The sequence below is a fragment of the Anabrus simplex genome, chromosome 9, assembly GCF_040414725.1.
Source record: "Anabrus simplex isolate iqAnaSimp1 chromosome 9, ASM4041472v1, whole genome shotgun sequence".
NCBI lineage: Eukaryota > Metazoa > Arthropoda > Insecta > Orthoptera > Tettigoniidae > Anabrus > Anabrus simplex.
Genome location: NC_090273.1, coordinates 26,264,462 through 26,280,279, shown reverse-complemented (window position 1 = coordinate 26,280,279; position 15,818 = coordinate 26,264,462).

Genomic DNA, 15,818 nt, shown 5'->3' with positions numbered 1-15,818 from the left:
TCATAATCTGCAGGTCTTCAGGCTTATCTTTGGGCACGTGCTAGGCCAAGGTTAATCACGGATTTTAAAGAGGAACTACAACAGAGAAACCATCCCATTTTAACATTATTATCCTTGCACTTGAAATAAATATAATAGAGGGCACTCAAGCGAAATCAGGTAATGGAGGATATACACGAATAGGAAATGATGTCTTAAAGGAAGTAGATGAATATTGTTACTCAAGTAATATACTAACTAACGACTCAGTGACTCGCAAGCTGCGTTGAAGTCTATAGACAACAAATATAATACCAACCCGTTAACAGTTGCTATAAGAACTATACAAAGACAAAGTCACCTCCGTATAGGCCATGAAGGCCCTTGGAGGAGTGGAAGGTAAAGACTTCCACCATTGTTAACCTCGGCACGTGATGGAGTAGAGTGGTTAGCTCTACGCCCGGCCGCCCTTGCCCCCAGGAATTAACCTGGTACTCATTTTTGTGTAGGCTGAGTGAACCTCAGGGCCATATGCACCTCCGGAAGTGGAAATCTCGTTTCTTAAATTTTACGACTTCCATAAGACCTATCTGTGTCGGTGCGACGTAAAGCAAATAGCAAACATTTCCTAATTTTTTCCATCGCATCTTTTGTAAACTGGTTCTGTAAATCACCATCATTATGTATGTATGTATGTATGTATGTATGTATGTATGTATGTATGTATGTATGTATGTATGTATGTATGTATGTATGTATGTTTCATCTATAACCCTAAAATACTTTCGTAAAATAGGGTTCATGGATATTGGCTAATAATAATAATAGTAATAGCAGAAGTAAGTAGGGCAAAAAATGCAAATCTCGCAAGCAAGGAATGCCTTTCTTAAGAAAAGAAATTTCCTCACATGGAACAGATATAGGAATTAGAAATATGCTTTTGAAGAGTTCAGTCTGTAGACTGTCATTGTTCGGAACTGAAATATGGACAATAACCAGCTCAGAAAGGAAGAGAATAGAAACTTTTGAACGTGGTGTTATAGAAAAATGCTGTAGGTGAGACGGAGAGACTGAATTACGAATGTAGGGATACTGAATCGGTTAAGTGAGAGGAGAACCATTTGACTAAATTTGGACAGAAGATGATATAAAATAAGAGTACGCGACTTAAGACACCCAGGACTTGTTCAGTTCGTTCTTGAGGAACTGTAGCCGGTAAGAATGGTAGGTGTTTACAAAGGCATGAATATGTCAAACATATTAGAGTAAATACCGGATGTTGTAGTCACGCAAAAATGAAAAGATTAGCACAGGAGTTGCATCAAACCAGTATATGGATTGATCACTTAAAAAAAATATCTCGAATTTTGACAATTTTCTGGGATTCATATTTGTGGGTTTGGCCCAGATTTATGGCTGGAGGCCTTTCCTGACGTGAACTCTACGTGGAGAGATGCATTGGTATCCACTGTCTTTACCAAATATGGAAAAGAACATTTCTTGAAAACGAATTCCTTGTAAGAGGTACGGTATGTGCTGGTAGCACACGCAGAGTGCAAGGATTCACTAATACTGTTCTGTAGAGAAAGTCCCTGAACTAATATATCGAGTTTCCAGAAATTTTGTTAATATTGTAACAAACAAACAAACAAACACATCCATTCAACTATAATTCTCCTCATGCAACCTCGTTCTATTCACTCGGCACTGAATATGATTACTATAGGAGGGATTTTAAGGCGCAACATATTTCCAAAAATATAGCTATTTTCATACAAATAGGACAATATATGTATTTGGAGATATGAAATTAAGCAAGAAAAAACACAATTTGTTGCACCTTCCTTTGTGAGAATACTACATGTTGCCACCTATTCTCTTCTATTTCATGCTTTAGCACTCCCCCGCCCAATTTTATGTGCGTATTTATAAGATTAGACAGAATATTTTTTGTTTGGCGAAAATGTTGATAAAAAAAACAAATGCTTCATATTTTCTCCATACTCAACTTACGTATAAGTCATCAAGCAGGCCCAACAATTACTCCACAACAAAGACCTAGAGGTGGAACCTCTTGCAGTGCATACTTACAAGTATTTTCCTGATGTGATTCAGAGTTTGAAAGAAGTTGATGAGTGTTAGGGAGAACCTCGACGGATTTGCTAAAGAAAAAATTCCAATTAAATTTGAAGAACAATCCAGATGTGGAGACTTTGGCAACATTGACTGAACTCCATTTACGAGTACTGAAAAGATAGGCTGATTGGTTTCTGTAGATGTCTAGTCAATATAAGAATCTACTGAGCTCAAAGTCCCAGCAACTTACTGACGAAAACATTGAAATGTTGTGTGCAATTCAACATGACAAGTTTATTAATTATTAGAACCCAGTAAATGGGATCATATAATTGGTTTAAACATGATTTCATCAACGCATTTTTGCACCATTTTGTATGTATTTTCAGAACCTTTTTTCCCCCTTTTATCTACACTTTCCACCCTAAAATTCTTTCCGTAATGATTACAATGGCTCAGACTTAACAATAAGAATTCACCTACTAGGCTCTTCCTTCCCTTCTTGCTGCCCACCTTTACGGAAGGATATTTCTGAGAAACGAAACATTTCCCAGCCTCGTTCCACTGTATCTTTTGTTTACCGTTTCACTTTTTATTACTTTGTGCTGACTCGGCGTGAGGTGTTTCCTGATTGCCTTACCTTCCTCCTCGCTGTTTGCTGACTAGAGGTAACTCGCCGTCTATTTGGACAGCTCTGTGCTCCCCCGTCCTGTCTTCATCGGGAATGCCAGACTGTGAGCCGAGAAGGGGCTTTCTTTTAGGGGGAGGATGAAGGATGTCATTATTTGGTTGTTCAACACGAAGATATGTCAGTGACTCTCCACAACAGTCTTGTTTGTATACCAGTGATTTCTCCAGAAAGCTCAACGAGTAATAACAACGCCGTCTATAACTCGAGCCGCGGGAGCATTGCGTGTGGCAAATCGAAATTCACACACAGTCCTTTCAGACGTTAATTTTTCTTTGTGTAAGTAAATACTGACATATATACGCAGCAGTTAATTTATAATAGAAAAATAGCCATATATGGTAATAATATGCACTCAAACTTCGTAATTTCTAAATTGAAGGGAAAGAAAAATAAATTCAAATTATCCAAATTTTCGACTTACACAGTCTTTTAAACATTTTCCCACCTCACTTTCTAATCAAAAGTTTAAAATTTTGTATTCCACTCGGTTCAGTCTGAACAGAAACATTGTCTATACAGTTCAGTAAGGAGTACGTTTAAACTAGTAAGTATGATTGTAACTCCTTATGGCACTACTCTGTTAAGGTCTACAATGCTCTTCCTAAACATATATGTACCGGGAGGTACACCTCAACCCCGTGCATTTAAATGAAGCGCCTGGAAGAACGCTATCTAACACATAAAGTTGCAACAACAAGTGCAAGAAGTTGGGACGTTGGTCAACAGGTATCACTACTAAAGTGATAGAGTAATGGGTTATTTTAAGGTTTCCTAAACTGACTGGATATCTTTTGTTTTTGGTGTATCACAGTTGTCAACACTTCGATCTCTTTACGCCAACTTCAAAAGTAACCAATTATAAATTTTGGGTATTTAATTTTCAACCACCGAGCTCGATAGCTGCAGTCGCTTAAGTGCGGCCAGTATCCAGTAATCGGGAGATAGTGGGTTCCAGCCCCACTGTCGGCAGCCCTGAAGATGGTTTTCCGTGGTTTCCCATTTTCACACCAGGCAAATGCCGGGGCTGTACTTTATTAAGGCCACGGCCGTTTCCTTTCAATTCCTAGGCCTTCCCTACCCTATCGTCGCCATAAGACATATCTGTGACGGTGCGACGTAAAGCAAATAGCAAAAAAAAAAAAAAAAAATTCAACCAATCAGGGTTTTCTTGTACATATTTAATAGGCAATAAATTGAGAGGGTGTATCAGGTTTTTGTCCAGAGTCTTCTCGAACCTTCCTCTCGGGTATAAAAGCTGACGCCTTTTCGAGTTAATTTGTCGTATTGATCGTCGTATTATTGAATGTGTATGCTAAGAGAGGAGGCGGGGGCCTCATCCGTCGACGAGCGGAACATCATCTAGGGTAATGGCTACCATATTTCTAACTCTGTAGGTATCTCTGCCAAGAGACAAACCCGCTGCCGGGCTCATCTTTCACAAACCAATATAAGAAACATTTCATTGTGAGTAGTTTTGCTGCTGAATTACTATTATTACGACCATTATTATCAACATCAAGAAATACGTAATGGAGTTAACTTTATGCCAACAGGTTACTTCTTAACATTATTTCCTAGTTACTTTCATTGAACCACTTTCATGTAGATGTTAACTTCGTTTAGTGTAACACATGGCTTTATAGCCATAATCATTACAAGAAAAAGAAGCCAAATAAATTCATTAAATATATTAATGTCCGCCTCTCTGGTGTAGTTATTAGTCTGATTAGCTGCCACCCCCGGAGGCCCGGTTCGTTACCCGTCTCAGCCACGAAATTTTAAAAGAGGAACGAGTGCTGAAACGGAGTCCACTCAGCCTTTGGAAGTCAACTAAGTAGAACGGGTTTTCGATTACTATCTCAGCCATCCTCGAAGAGCTTTTCTGTGGTTTCCCACTTTTCCTCCGGCCAAATGCCGGGATGGTATCTAATTTAAGGCCACGGTCGCGTCTCTCCCTCTTCCTTATCTATCCCTTCCGATTTCGCATTCCCCCACAAGGCCCCGGTTAAGCATAGCAGGTGAGGTCGCCTGGGCGAGGTGCTGGTCCCCCTCTCCGGTTGTATCTCCAACCCAGATTATCCCACTGCAGGACACTGAACATGAGACAGTAGAGGTGGTATCCTTTGCTAAATCCGAGGGAAAAATCAACCTAGAGGGTAAACGGATTAAGAAGAAAGCAAGGAATTCGTTAATTAATTAATCGTATGAGACTAAAATGCCGCTAGTGAGCGAGGATCGAACTCAGAACTTCACGATCCGAAGACCGTTCAGTGCTAGACGCAGAAAGCAGTGAACTAGAGTCATGATTAACTGACTGCTAAGTACTCGTAGTGAATTAATAATGCAATTAATTAATTAATTAATAGTGATTTCCTGTCACCCCCCAGGCCCGGGTTCGATTCCCGACTCTGCTACGAAATTTGAAAAGTGGTACGAGGGCTGGAACGGGGTCCACTCAGACTCGAGAGGACAGCTGAGTAGAGGGGTTTCGATTCCCACTTTAACCACTCTCGAAGTGGTTAAAGTGGTTTCCCACTACTTCTCCAGGCAAATGCCGGGATGGTACCTAACTTAAAGCCACGGCCGCGTCCTTCCCTCCTCCTCGTCTATCTCTTCCAAACCTTCAATCCACCACTAGGCCCTTGTTCAGCATAGCAGGTGAAGCCGCATACACGGGGTACTGGTCCTCCTCCCCGGTTACATCCACAACCAAATATCTCACGCTCCTAGACACTGCCCTTGGGGCGTTAGAGGTGAGATCCCTCGCTGATTCTGAGGAGAAAACTAACCCTGGACGGTATACGGAGTAAATTAACAAAAATAATTAATAAATAAATCAAAATGTGTATTATTGTTACGGGTGCAAGTGTGAAATTACACTACAGATACCATCACTCACGCAATAACTGGATTCTCCAGCATTACCTGTACATACAAAAACCTGCATTAAATATAAAAACTATAACCCACTATTTATGTACATCATTTCTAAAATACTAGATATGATCCAAGTTTCCATAGGTCAATCGGTGGAGAATCCTGCGCGAAGTTGAAAGGGCCAGGGTTTGGTTCCTATTGGTGTCGGTTAGGTCACATTTATTCTGTACTTATTTATTTAACATGAGAAGACTGTTCTCCACACGATTCAATAAGTTGAATGTTTATTTCTATTAATTCTATAAACAATTAAACATGTGTTAAGCATAAAAATAATAACTCTATGTTTCAAATTATGAAACTGAGCCGAATATGAATATTCACTTTCCATTTTCCGCTAAAGACTGTACAATAAAAACTGAGTGAGTTGGTCGTGCGAGAGGGGCGTGCAGCTGTGTGTTTGCGTTCTGGAGATAGTGGGCTCAAACCCCACTGTCGGCAGCCCTGAACGTGGAATTCCGTGGTTTCCCATTTTCACACCAGGAAACTGCTGTGGCTGTAATATTCGATGCAAAAATTACAATTCAGGAACTACATAGAAACATTTACAACCAAGGCTTTGAAATTACTAAGCATTCTCTACCGTTTCACAGAAATTTATAATCTCGGTGCTCTTTGCCACATCTTCCTCAAGAGCATTCAACCTCTCTTGAACTACTGCTCTCCGATGTAGACAGCACCTTCCCCCATCGAATATTAATCAATTAGACAGTTAATCAATTCTTTGCTGCAATTGTAAGGAACGGAAACAGCAAGCTCAGAAATCTGTCTACGCAGCAGGTATTAAGGGCAATAAATGTATCACCGCCGCACATCAGGCGACAGGTATCTGACCTGATCTCCCTTCACGGAATCTTAAATGGACATTAAAGCTCGAAATATCTTGTTTCCCACTTCTCTCTCCACGTTCCTTCCCGCTCCAACAGAGTCAAAGATCTTCTGCATATTTCCCACACTCAGCACTTAATACGTCAACGATATTTTCTAATCCTCCTCCCAACGGTCTTTAACACTAGTAATAGGAAATAAGAGATTTATACAGCATCAAGTAAAAGTATAGTCCACCCAGCTGAATAGCTGCAGTCGCTTAAGTGCGGCCAGTCTCCAGTATTCGGGAGGTAGTGGGTTCGAACCCCACTGTCGGCAGCCCTGAAGATGGTTTTCCGTGGTTTCCCATTTTCACACCAGGCAAATGCTGGGGTTGTACCTTAATTAAGGCCGCTTCCTTCCCACTCTTAGCCCTTTCCCGTCCCATCGTCACCGTAAGACCTATCTGTGTCAGTGCGACGTAAAGCAACTTGCAAGTGCAAAAATGTATAGTCCAGAGGGGTGTAAATAATCCCTTAAGGATAAAATGATGTAAAGTGGTTATACTGCCATCTTGACCCACGACGAGTTGGCTACGAACATGGACATTCCCATGGTTTTCCATTTGGACAGTTGTTATTAGTAGGCTGTGTACCTGATCTTGTTATATTTTATTTGTGTTCGTTAGATTTTATTATGAAACTTGAAATGTGTTAATTAGTCAGTTGAAATGCGCTCAGTGTAGCTGAAACTTGAGCTTGCTGAACAAATAAAAGTCCGCTTCTTTCCCACTCCTAGCCCTTTCCTATGCAATCGTCGCCATAAGACCTATCTGTGTCGGTGCGACGTAAAGCCAATTATTAAAAATAACTGTACAATAAACTACAAAGGAGGCCATTCTCAGCCTCAAACCATCGACTTTGTTTCAGACTGTTTTTATTACACACTTGGAGGAACATGTACTTAAATTTCTTATTATGCCCATTATTGGGAGTATTACTAATAATGTATTCTCCATAAAGTCAGAAATTTCTTATTACTCACATTACTGATAAATTTTATTCTCTAGATAGCGATGAAAAGTGAATTCATCTCTCGTTATTTAAGTATTAATGAAATTAGCTGAAGAAACGAGGCAGTTTATTATGGTCATAACCTCAGGCAGGAGAATCTTTTATGTCACAGATGGCCTTAATAATTCATACGAACCAACATTCTAAAAATAAACATTGCAACAAGCCTATACGTGTGTAAAATGTTTGCACTCATTCAAAAATTTTATTTAGTCGTTCCGTTTCGTTTTCCGCGGCTATAAACAGAAAAGCAATAAATATAGTTACGCTTTTAATGTAGCCGTTTGTTATCAGTTATTGTAGATATGGTTGAATAATATTTTTCTGAAGTTAGCAGCGTTTATTTGTAGCCTCTACGCTAAAATACTACCCAGTGGATGTATTTGGAAATGGTTTAATAAAAATTATGCGGTAGGAATTCCAAAGCAACACAATAAAACTATAGCAACAAAACTGGAATTAAAATCTAGAATGTAATTTTTATGAAAGCATAAAATATCGCCGAGTAAATACAGGAAAATTCATTTTATGAGTATATCCAGTATTGCGATAATTATTTTCTAAAAAAAAAAGCAATTTAGATACGAGTATTGATTAATTGCCGGCCCGTGGTGTAGGGGTAGCGTGCCACCTCTCACCCGGAGGCCCCGGGTTCGATTTCTGGCCAGGTCAGGGATTTTTACCTGGACCTGAGGGCTGGTTCGAGGTCCACTCAGCCTACGTGACTAGAATTGAGGAGCTATCTGACGGTGAGATAGAAAGCCAAGAATAACGGCCGAGAGGATTCGTCGTGCTGACCACACGACACCTCGTAATCTGCAGGACTTCGAGCTGAGCAGCGGTCGCTTGGTAGGCCAAGGCCCTTCAAGGGCTGTAGTGCCATGGGTTTGGGGTATTGATTAATTATTACGACGACTCTCTACTGAAGTAAAATAGAAAATGACTATGGCACAACTACTAACAGAGTAGATAACTTCCCACCGGAACAACTAGAAATGTAGAATACATTTCTTATTATTAGAGCCCGGATTTTTAGGCATTAATAGGTTAGGATGCAAACTTACTGAAGCGAGTTGCAAGTATAGTCTACCTTCACAACCGTTGTGCTATGGGAATTGCATAGATATTAGGGGTAAAGTCCATCAAAAACCCCCCTCATTTATGTTACTCTTACTACGCTATGGAAGAGCGGGTGGCCGACACTTCCTACTAACCAAATTATTTTGCAATCGAACCTATTACTGCATAAAAATCCGGGCTTTACTTATTATGTTTTTATTATTAAGGAACAGATCGCAATTGCGAAATATCCCGGTGGCAACGATCATTTACAGTCGTGTGACAATACAGTGAAGTTAAAACATAATTACCCAACAAACACAACAACAAGAGTACAACAAGCAATTCCACGGAAAGAACATATTACAAGAAATACTACTAGTTTAACATTCTAAATCCAGAATGATCATATACAAATTCACACACAACTTAAGACTACGGCTTACAACACTATAGGCTGAGTTTACTACTAGTTCAACATTGCAAATGATAATAAAGAAATGTAAAACCTAACTACCGAACAACACCAACTACAACACCAAGAACAACAACAAGCAATTCCATAGAAAGAAAATAATACAAGAAATACTACTTAACATTCTATATCCAGCATCATCATATACAATTTCACAAACAACTTACGTATTCCCAGTTCTTAACACTACGGGTTACATCGCAGAAATAATATAATGGGGTTCATTTCACAATGTTTCCCCATGAAATTTTGCGTGGTAAGAATTTCAAAACGGTGTTTTCAAGTATCATTCAAAAAATCAAAGTGAATTTGTATAAAGTAGGCTAAAACATGCTTTAGATGTCTTCATTATAATACCTCTACAGAGCCTCGGTGAATCAGGTGGCAGCGCGCCGTCCACTTACCGTTGGGTTCCGTGGTTCAATCTCACTCCAAATGAGATTTGTGCTAGAGAAAGAGGATGCGAGACAGGTTTTTCTCCGGGTACTCCGGTTTTCACTGTCATCTTTCATTCCAGCGACACTCTCCAATGTAATTTCATTTCAGCTGTCGGTCATTGCCACAGAAGAGTGTGACAGACTTCGGCAGCCGGCAGAATTCCTATCCTCGCCGCTAGACAGGGCTTTGTTCATTCCATTCCTGATCCAGTCGAGTGAATGGAAAGTGACTGTGGGTTTTCATTTTCAATACCTCTGTATCCAGGTTCCTTTTCTGTCGAAAAATATATAATGATTCTCACGTGTGTGATGCACGTCTGCACCATCCTGCAGGTTATACTGTATTCAGTTCCTGACGTAGTTGGTGACTGTTGTTCGTGTATTACAAATGGAATGATGGTAATTATATACATGATAATAAGCGTTTGTGCTTTTGCCGCGTCAAGAAAGCAAGGTGAAATTCTTTACGTTTTAGAAAGAACATTGCTACGCGTCTTCAGAAAAGAAAATTGTCTGTTCACGAGCAAGATTTCTATAATAATGAAGGTTTGAATTTCAAGAATGCTTTACCTTGGGTATATAGGAAGTAGTACTTTCGTTCGCCACTAGATGGCTCACTGCGCGCTAGTCTAGTCTTCCGAGTGGGAGTGAGGAATAAAAATTAGCCCCAATCAAGATGTTTCTTGTTCTGTCCTATGTGCGTTGCTTACTATAGGCCGGTGGTTTTCACCGCGCGGGCACACAGCACTGTAAGAGGGAGGGCAGGCAGGCGATGAGCGTATGCTATTCAATCACAGTGACTTTGTACTCACGTCACAGGCCGTGAAGGTCGTGTGAAGTTCTCTGTCTCTCCCTCGATCACTGCGGCGATACCCGAGTTTGAAAGAGAAGCATAAAATAATGAAAGGAAGAGGGCAGAAGTCCACATAATTTTCAATTTAAGTTGTAAGAAATAAGTTATTTATGTTCATTGAGGTTTATGTACGTATTCTGACGGGATAGAATAAAGAGTTAGGCCTAAATCCTCAGATATGTTTGTAATGAATTACAATTTTCACTATTAAATTCTAAGAGGTGCCTTAGAAACATTTCTAATATAATACGGAGTTTAGGTAGATAAGGTGTGGCTTGAGGCTGCTTGAATTTAAATTATCTGATAAATTCAGCAACAATCCAATCATACTTAAATAGTTAGGCTATTTATTTGAAGGCGTAGTGTACGTTTATTTGGTAGATACACTTACGTAGTTGCCCTATGTCCTCACTCGTGATGAAACTCATTCGCCAGTTAGAGGCTAGCTATTATCATCGAACGCCTGATAAGATCTGCAGAAATACAGTCAACAGGGAAACACTACAAAACTGTGCAAAATCAAGAAGTAAACTTGTTGAATTAAGAAAATGTATTACTTTCTTCCTCAATGAATAGCAGGAATTTTATATTCTTTTAATGGCTATACTGTCATCTCCTTCCAAGGATTTGTAAATCGTAGCTTGTACGCTTGTACCCTGTACCTTCATAAATTGCAACACAAATATTACGACATGTTACTTTTCTTTGAATTTATAAATATAACAAAATACAAGTTACTGTTTATATCGAGTGCAGTGTAAATCAAACAGAACATCTCGAAAGGGTCTGTTTTCTTGCAATTCTTGCGTTTTTTAATACTGTACCCCAATCAGCATTTCACTGAGTAGTGGAGTATAGCTTCGTAGTTACAATTGAACGTCTTACCGTTCCCTTCCCTGCAATGGGTGTTCGCTCTCTCGCTTCATTGTGGCGTATGCTCGGTACGTAAACTTCCCGCGTTTACGTCACTCCAGCCCGGCGCACTGGGCAGCCAGCTGAGCACCACTACTATAGACCAAAGGTAAAGCATTCTTAAATTCAAACCTTCATTATTAGATAAAAGTCTTGCTCGTGAACAGACGATATTTTCTTCTGAAGACGCGAAGCAAAGTTCTCTGCGAAACGAAAAGAATTTCACCTTGCTTTGTTGACACGGCATAAGGGGGCTGTGTGAACATCGATCTGAATATGACAGTAATTTCATCAGTTCCCAACACTCTGCTTTAAGACAGCCACCAAGAGTCAGAAAACGTATATCTTTTTCTTGAAGTTTCACTCTGACGATATTTCCAAAACAATATACAGTAACTTGCCAACATCATGAACAAGCGTATCTTATAAACCTCCCATGGGACAAACATTTCCCCGTGCTTACAAGAATAAGTAAAAACAATTATCTTACCTCAAATACTAGAAGAACAATAATTCTGAAATTTGTCACTATTTATGGCACATGCTTTAAGCATTCGATGGAAAATAATTATTGCATCGTATAACAACACGCGTTGTGAATTTGCGAGGTGAGGTAACCTGGCTGGTCTGCGCGTAACGTTCAACATTTCAGTTAGCAATCCATTATTTGAAATATTTAAATAATATTGTTACACATTTGCGATATCATTAGTTACAGAAAGCTGATCAAACAATTGCTTTTTCGTATTTTGAATGTAATATGAAAATCAATGATTCAGTTCCAGTTTGTTTAATTTTTTGAGTGCTGCAGATTTCTTCATATCTTGAAAACCAATGAAATTTTATATCCACTGAAGGAGTTTGCCATGCGGCAAGGGTCGCGCAGCTGTCAGCTTGCATTCGGGAGGTGGTGGGTTCGATTCCCATCATCGGCAGACCTGAAGATGGTTTCGCCTTGTTTACCAATTTCACGCAAGGCCACTTGGTTCCCAGTTAACAAATACCAATCCTCAGATCACCTCAAACCTTCAGTGTATTAGTGAGACGTTAAGCCAGTGGCAATCATGGCTGAGTGGCGCAGACGGTTGAGACGCTGGCCTTCTGACCCCAAATGTCAGGTTCGAATATGGCTGAGACCGGTGGTATTTGAAGGTGGTCAAATACGTCAGCCTCGTGACGGTAGATTTACTAACACGTAAAAGAATTCCTGATGGGCAAAATTCTGGCACCTCGGTGTCTCCGAAAACCATAAAAGTAGGTTTTTTGCTATTTGCTTTACGTCGCACGGCCACAGATAGGTCGTATGGCGACGATGGGATAGGAAAGGTCTGGAAGTGGGAACGAAGCGGCCGTGGCCTTAATTAAGGTACAGCCCCAGAATTTGCCTGGTGTGAAAATCGGAAATCATGGAAAAACATCTTCGGGGCAGCCGACAGTGCGGTTTGAACCCACTATCTCCCGGATGCGAGTACACAACTGCGCGCCCCTAACTGCGCGGCCGACTCGTCCGGTGTAAAAGTAGTTATTGGGACATAAAGCTAATAATATAATTAATATTAAACCACTGACAAAAAGATGTTATGTCCTTATTTAGATATTACAAATCTGATCTTGAACGTTTAGAACACCGGTTTAAAATCCAAACGATAGTACAATTTTAGTTTGTTTATTTGTCTGTTGTATTTTCTGAATGTTATATTTTTTATTAATTTTAGTATTTTTATAATAAAAACAAATATTACGCTAGTGTTCCTTATTTAAATCTGAGAAACCTGACAACGCTACTTCTTTAATATTATTATTATTCTTTCTTTCTTTCTTTCTTTCTCCGTTAGGGTCTTCTAGAGACCACGAGACAATTTCAATGTTTCATCCATTCTTCTTCTTTCCTCCCCTTCCAACACTCCTTCGTTTGCTCACTACGCCTCCCTTTTCTCAACTTGGACCAATTTAGGCCTGTTTCCCTTCCCTCGCAACCTTGAAAACCTTCCATTTTGAACACTTTCATTCTAAAAATCTGTGTGTGTGTGTTTTTTTGCTTCTTCTTCCCCTACGTCGTTTCCTTCCGAATCTTTCTTGACTTCATGAATCCAGGTTATTGTTTAATAAATGTTCCAAAGATATTTGAAGATCTGTATAAATTTCTGAAAACTATCAATCGCTTTTTCTATGTTCCGGTATATTTCATCCTTACTCCTTGATTTCCAGAGTTCCGTACTCCTTAGCGGACCGAGTATTTTCCGCATAATTTTTCTTTCCAGTACTTCCAATTTGTTTAGCTTACAATTCAGTACTAGACATTCACTCGCGTATAGGCATTCCGGATTGACTACCATGTTGTAATGTTGTATTATTATTATTATTATTATTATTATTATTATTATTATTATTATTATTATTATTATTATTATTATTATTATTATTATTGAAGATGAGGTTGGGCAAATCGAATCACGAATGAAGAGATACTGAATCGAGTTGGTGAGAGAAGAAAACAATTTGGCGAAATTTGGCGAGAAGAAATAAAATTATAGAACACATCTTAATGCACCCAGGACTTGTTCAGTTGTGAGGGGAATGTGCCGGGCTGTAAGTGACTCAGACTGTAACGCCCTTGTTTTCTGAGCCCACGTTGACAGGTTCGTTCCTGGCTCAATCCAGTGGTATTTGAAGGTGCGCATATACGTCACCCTCGTGTCGGTAGCTTTACTGGCACGTAGAAGAACTCCTGTCGGACAAAATTTCGGCATTTCCGAATCCCTAAAAGACATAAAAGTTTTTAGTGATACTTAATAACAGTAACATTCTTAGAGGGAATGGTACGCGGTGAGAACGGTACGGGTTGACCAAGGTATGAATATGATAAACAGAACACTACATGTAGGATGTATTAGTTACGTAGAAATTAAAAGATTAGCACAGGATAGGGTGGCATGGAGGGCTGCATCAAGGCACTCAATGGATTAATGACCAAATAACAACAACAACAACAACGACAATTAAGCCTTCAGTCTACGGTATCTTCCTTCTCGCTCTCTTATTCCATCGTCCCTTTACGACCTCTTTGAGTCGGTGATACATAAAGCCAATAGCAATACAAAGTAGAATCATTAATTATATGCAACAAAAAATAAACCTACAAAGAAGATACAAAACAATGAAAAATATTTCTGAAACGATGGTAAAGTACTTTCTATTCCGATAACAACACCCCGTAGATATTAATCTGGTGAGTTCTATGCCCCCATCGCCGTAAAATAACTCAATAGCCGGAAGGAAACAAGCATTTCAAATTCTTTTATCTCCACAAAACTACCAGCAGACTTCCTCCCTCATCAAAAGTTGTTTGCCTTCTATCGTGATGTATCATTTTATGACTGGGTGCCTTAATATTTACAACGTAAGTCTCTTGAACATTCATGAATATTTCATGGTAGATAAATATCTTAGACTGCATGTGTGTAATGGAGAGAAATGAGGAAGTTGATATTCTAATGTAATAAATTACAAGACATGTTTTGACTTAGTAAAAGCGTAAAATAGGAGATTAATTATCTAATATTCATAATGTCCACTTCTTACCTGGAACTTGTATATAGTTGAAATGGTTGCTTATTTAACACAGCAAGCCGTTCATTTCGTTCCCTGTACCAAGATCATTTCCCATTGTCACTTAATAGGGTTGAATAATAAATGAGTTATGCCTATTGCTCACGGTAAAATGTTTCGTAAAATTTGTTGTAGAACTAATTTTATAAAAAATTGGTGAAAACAAGCTGTGTTGCTCTCGGTAAAATTATTTTTTAAATCCGTGGAAGCATCAGGATTGCCAACTATGAACTCACTTATGGACTAAGACGTGTATGTGCTGCCATCTATCGATACACTTTTAAATCAAGAATCAGCTGTTCAACTTGAGAGTATAGCTCCAACAAACAAAACTTGCGGCTTCAGCTGCAATTATACGCTGCACGGTGGTAAAAAGGAAGAAAAGAAATGCCACGAAATTCTGGACTCGGGATTGGATCAAGAGAAAAGAAGGTAGAGGATTGCAGACCTTGGTCGAAAATTACTTGAGGTTAGAAGACCAGCATTCATATAGGAATTAGGCCATTGTGTTTTCTGCCTCTCTTCTTGCATTTATGTTGTGGTAATGTGGCGTTTTAATTTCATGCAAACAAGGATATTTCTGTTAATCGTCCAGTAAAACGCTAAAAGCGCCCTTAGTCCACCCGGATCCTGCCATTTTAGAAAAAAGTGTTTGTTTACAATTGAGCTTTACAATCTTCTCACGACGTAGCGCCAGCATCATCGTGATGTCAGCTTCGCTGATTGGTTCGTTTCGTAAAATTAATTTTACGGAATAGAACATGTCCTATTTTATGAAAAGTTTTATCAAAGGTTCTACAAAACTTGAATTTGACCGTGAGCAACTGAAATTTTATAAAATTAAATTATTGTACAATAAATTTGACAGAGAATTTTACCGTGAGCAACACGCTTTAGATATTCTGGTAGC